The sequence below is a fragment of the Pinus tabuliformis genome, chromosome 7 (assembly GCF_031772625.1).
Source record: "Pinus tabuliformis cultivar Carrire ecotype Pingquan chromosome 7, CPIR1, whole genome shotgun sequence".
NCBI lineage: Eukaryota > Viridiplantae > Streptophyta > Pinopsida > Pinales > Pinaceae > Pinus > Pinus tabuliformis.
In genome coordinates, this window is record NC_142293.1 from 2,013,211,092 (window position 1) to 2,013,217,107 (window position 6,016).

Here is a 6,016-nt window from a genome sequence, read left to right on the forward strand (position 1 = left end):
TTATGTATGGACTTTACATAATAGTTAATGCGGAGAAGCTGATAGGACTACCAAATAATTTCACTTCCAATCATATCACTTACGCGTAGGGGGGGGATTACCAAAGCGCTCTCATAATTACATACTACGCCAACTTCCGCCGCCCTTAACTCTTCCGGTAATATGTAAAAGTCACCTTATCACGGCATGTTACCATTTGCAACGGTTTACTCTGAACTGAATTCAGAAGCTCGACTCTGAACTGTGAAATTCACTGAAACAACAGTTATGGGAGGAAACCTCATTACATACGAACCTGGCACAACAACACTTCTTGAGCTCTATCCCGAAGTTTATCAAATCTTTCTGCAAGCGGGATGGCTAGATTATTTCAGGAGACTTCCAGACTTCGATGCGCAACAAGTCCTCGAGTTTGCATGAAATTTAACAGAAGGATTTTCTGTCATTCAAGGAGTTCAAATTCCAGTCACGGAGGAAGCCATAGCCCAAGTTACCGGGCTACCAGCTAATGGCATACGGTGGTTCAGTAGGAAGCACTTGATCCTTAATGCGCAGCAGGATTTTCTTCAACCAGGCGAGCAGGTAGAACCCAAGGGCAGAGGCATAGCACTTCAGTCATTACCTCAACCGTGCCTGAAAGTTGCTGAATTTGTGAAGCAATACCTGACGTGCGAAGGCCGGTACCAGGTAATTTACCAGCACGATTTCGTCCTGTTGAATCATTTGAGGAATGGTCAGTTGATAAATATGCCATATTATTTATTGGGATGTCTCAAAAATATGTCACGTTATACTGTCAACGCAAAGCGTCCGCTTCTTTCCCTAAAACACCAATGTTTAGCCCAATTACTGATAAATAGAGGCCTCGCCTTAAATAACCCTCCACCCCCCATTAATCCCCATCAAGACGCAAAAATTCCACAGCCGGAACATGAAATTCCTCATCAAGAAGAGGAAATTCTTCACCAAGCTGAAGACATACCTCAGCAAGATGTAGAGATCCCTCAGCAAACAGAGGACATTCCTGAGCAAATACCCGAAGAAACCCCTCAGCAAGCAGACGACATTCCAGAACAAATGCCCAAAGAAGTCCTCCAGCAAACACCCCCACAAGTTGCTAAAAATGAACAATCAGCGGTAGAAATACCCGTGGAAACAATCCCATCGCCCAATAGAACCAATCCTTCCATTCCCATATTTGGTATTTCTACTGATGACTCTGATGATAACATCCCTATTACTCTCCTCAAACGGAAAATACAGCAGAAAAAGGGAACCCCACCAAAAAGAAGAAGAACTAGGGCTTCGGCTAAAGCAGCTGCTATTTCTGCCACCATCCCTATCTTAAAGAAAGCCAACCGGAAAAGAAAAATGTCTGAATTCCCTGCTTCTCTACCAAAGCAAAGGACTTGATCATCTGTAATAGCTAAAATTCCTAGCCATACCCTCCCTAGCTCACCACCCATCACCTTAAAAACCCGCATTCCCACCAGCCCTGGAAACTCCTCTCCCTCACCCTCGGAGGCTGAGATGCAGAGTGTTCACAGTTTCGTGACATCATATTTTAAGGCAGCTGACACACAAGAACCAGCTGCCGACACCCAAGGTAATATTGGCCAAGAAGCTGCAACACAAGAAACAGCCACTACCCCAGGTGACACACAAGAACCACCTGTCGAGGGTATAAGGGATCAAATCAATGATGAAGCACAACCTCTGCCTCCACTGGAACCTGCTACTCCACAAGCTCAGCCTACCATATCTGCTCTGCAGGAAGAAATTGAATTTCTGAAGTCCCAGATTCAGGACTACCAGGAGGAAATAATAAGGGTCAAGGAAGCCTATCAAAATGAATTTAGCCTGCATATTCTAGCACGAGTAGCATCTGCAGCAGAGAAGAGTAAGGACAATGAATATGTGTGTGCCAATTGTGGTGAGATATATACTCAAGCAGGATACAAGGTAGTGGCAGAACCAATGAATGAAGTCCCTGCTGTTGTGGTTGAAACAAAAGAACCTGTTGTTACACAGATGGAAACACCACAACCCTCTGCTCAGACAGAAGAACCTGCTGACACACAAGAACCAGTAGGCTCTCCAGAAACGGTGCAGGAACAGACAGAAGAACCTGTTGTCACACAAGAACCAACAGGCTCTCCAGAAACGGTGCAGGAATAGACAGAAGAACCTGTTGTCACACAAGAACCAACAGGCTCTCCAGAAACGGTGCAGGAACAGACAGAAGAACCTGTTGTCACACAAGAACCAACAGGCTCTCCAGAAAAGGTGCAGGAGCAGACAGAAGAACCTGTTGACACACAAGAACCAACAAGCTCTCCAGAAATGGTGCAGGAGCAAACAGAAGAACTTGCTGACACACAAGAACCAGTAAGTTCTCCAGAAACTACACAGGAGAAAATAGAAGAACTTGCTGACACACAAGAACCAGTAAGTTCTCCAGAAACTGCACAAGAGCAAACAGAAGAGCTTACTGATACACAAGAACCAGTAAATTCTCCAGAAACTGCACGGGAGCAAACAAAATAACTTGCTGAAACACAAGAACTAGCAAGTTCTCCAGAAACTATGCAGAAAGTAACAGGGAATAAAGAAGAGGAAGGTATAAAGTCACCCCGGCCTACCCAAATTGCTATGGAGCAAGAGGAGGAAACAATTACACAAGAATCAGGAAATGAAGAAGAAAACATAGACTCACCCCGGCCTACTCAAACTGCCATGGAACGAGAGGAAGAAATAGTTACAGGAGGAAATGAAAAAAATATAGACTCACCCAGGCCTATTCAAATTGCCATGGAACGAGAAGAAAAAGAAGGAAATGAAGAAAAAGACATAGACTCACCCCGGCCTACCCAAATCGCCATGGAACAAGAAAAGGAAGCAGTTACATAGGAAATAGGAGGAAATGAGGAAAAAGGCATAGACTCACCCCGGCCTACCCAAATCGCCATGGAACAAGAAAAGGAAGCAGATACACAGGAAATAGGAGGAAATGAGGAAAAAGGCATAGACTCACCCCTGCCTACCCAAATCGCCATGGAACAAGAAAAGGAAGCAGATACACAGGAATCAGTTTAGAATATAGAACATGAAGAAGAAATAGTAGTTGGAAATGAAAAGGAAGATATTGGATCATCCCGGCCTACTCCAATTATCACAGAGCAGATTATCCTTGTTGATGCCTTTACACAAACAAAACTTCCTTCTGTTAGTGATGCATGCACAGAAACAGATAGTTTTCAAGAATTAAAAGGAAAATGGTGGAGAGAATATGAGCTGTCACAAGGCAAAGCATTCCAACAACAAAAGGGGACCTGGTTCAATTATGCATATAAGAACTGGGAAGCACTTGAGCAGTGTAGAGCTCAGTACAAAGAAATTAAGGAACTAAAAGCCAGATTGTCCCAGATGTTTGAGTTATTCCAAAGAATACTTGCCACAAGGAAACCCTCTTTCAATTATGCAACATTTTTGAGGGAAAGACTCACATTCTTACAGATAAAGGCTGTTAGAGAAGGTAGACCTCATCAGGTGGTTACATCAGAGCAATTTATGCAAACCTTTGCAGAGGCACCTAAAAATGATCAAAATTTGTTATGCGAGCTTTATCTCCATAATGAAGCCATGTCCGAAGAAAGAAACATGAATATGATACCTGTTGTTGGCGACATACAACTGAGAGCTTTCATCTCCTTTTTAGCTAACCAACTTACATGGCAGAACGCCTTTACCTCAGCTCAACATAATGAACAGAATTGCCTTCTGTGGATTAGGGCTGAACCTCAAAACGCAGCCACCTTCATTGCACAACATCAAAGAATGATAAGTGATCCTGAAATGAAGGACCACGTCAGGCAACTACAAGCAGTGGTCCTGAGAGACTGTCAACACTATGTGAGAACTAAGGCACCCTTGGCTGTCAAGGCAAATAACTTGTTTTGGGAAAATGGCCCCAAGGAGAGGCAGGAATATCACCCTTATAATCCACCTAATTTACAGGTAGCACTCTCAAGGGTACCTTACTATGTTAGATTCATGCAACACTGTGCTGAAAATTGGATTGGCTACAGATTTAAATTTCCACTTCTATGGTTATCTGGTGAACAATACAAGGGCCAGTTTGGATTATCCAACAAGGAAGAAGCAGCAACATGGAGGCAAATACAGACTGTCTGTGGGTTCAGAAAGAAGTTTGATGCCACTTCCTATAACTATTGTCTCAGTAATCTACACTGTTCATTCCAGTACTCCGACTCAGACTCAGAGTAAGCATTGCATGAGGACATGCAATCTCTTTAGTTGGGGGGGATGTTAGGACTCAGAATTGACCAATTTTGACCTTATATTTTTGCCATAATATTATCCTTTTTCAGTCATAGTTTAAAAGCTTTGATTACATAATGACTTAATCACCCCAAGGTACGAAGTAACTCTCTACATATATATATGTTTAATTGTTCATTGCATATTCATGAATATCTTTATATTTATCTTTGGAAAAGCTAATTAAGTTGCCAAGTAACCGCTGGACTATCTAATGTCTGTAGGAATTATAATTCATAGTTTCTGTAACACCAGAAACAACAACTACGCAGTTGTTGCAACATCGGAAGCAGCAACTACGCAGTTGCTACAGCCAGCAACGACAACCATCTAAAGCAGGGGAATGCTATTTTTGCAACAACCGGAAATAACAAATGGCAACTATCTGGAGATCGCCAGAATTCCACGCTAACGCGGCATGATCAGCAACTGTCCAAAAAGGGCAAAACACAGTTACAGTTGCTAAAATATCAGGAACAACACGGGTTTACTAAATCAGCAACCATGGGGAAACGACAAAGGATAGTGCGAGGATCCCAAGAAGACGGTCGAAGTGCGGTTACCAGCTGTGTAACAGCAAGAAACCCAAGAAAGAATACATTGTCACACTGTTGTAACAACATCCTGTAACTCTTATTTTTGATAGAAAGGTCTAACTGAATGAACTGTGATAATCTATTGTAATAGATGTCTCCTCTATAAAGAGGAGACATCTACATTAGAGAAGGGGGGGGGGTGAGAAAAATAGTTTTGTAAGGGGAATTTTGAAAGACAATAGCAAAGTCTGAACTTTTATTGTAACCGGATCTTTTGGCAGATGAATAGAAGATTGTTCTGAGCACTTAATCTAGCAATTGTGTTCTGGGGAATCTTCTGAGAGGGACCGGGCCCACCTTCCTCACAAGATTCACCCATTTACTTTTCTGTCAAGTGTGTAAGTGTGTTTGGTAATTTCTTTCTGCTGATACTCCGTTTTGGATTCTGTAGCATTACCTCTGATAATTTCCTTTTTTCTGGCACTCTGTTTTGTTAATTGTTTGAAACTGTACTTCACCGGTGAATTAGAATTGCAGTGTGTATTAGCAATCTGGTTACAGAGGCAGGTGCTGAACGTCCTTGCTTGGAGGATAGGGTCATGATCCTCTGCTAACAGAGCATCCATCACTTTTCTTTTCAGATTTGTAATCTTAATTACCCGCTTTCATTTTATCTTTGCAATGCACTGTTATGACATAGCGTGAGAATTATGTATACTACAACTTTTTGATGATTTTAGAGTTAAGTACATACAGTACGCGATAGCCTTTGAAATAAAAGACTTTCCCAGGTTGACAATTTAATGTGGTACTTGATTGTTAATCAATAAACAATTAAACTAGCCAACAATGAGGAAATTCCACACTAACGAAGTACTAGCGTCTGTGATTGCGTTGGCAGAGCAATGCACAGAGGGGGTCCAGTTCAACTGGGCACAGTTCCTCTGCGACGAGTTCTTGACAAATTGTAGGGAGGCCCAGGAGCAGGGTAAGACCTTCCACTATGCATGGTTGCTCTTATCCATCCTGTTGGTTGCAGGGGAGCTGCCGAAGGACAGCTAGTTTCCCACTATTGAGGGTGACCTGCCCGAAGCCGCAAGGTACACCTCGCTTTGGGCTAAAAAAGACGCGCAGAAGAT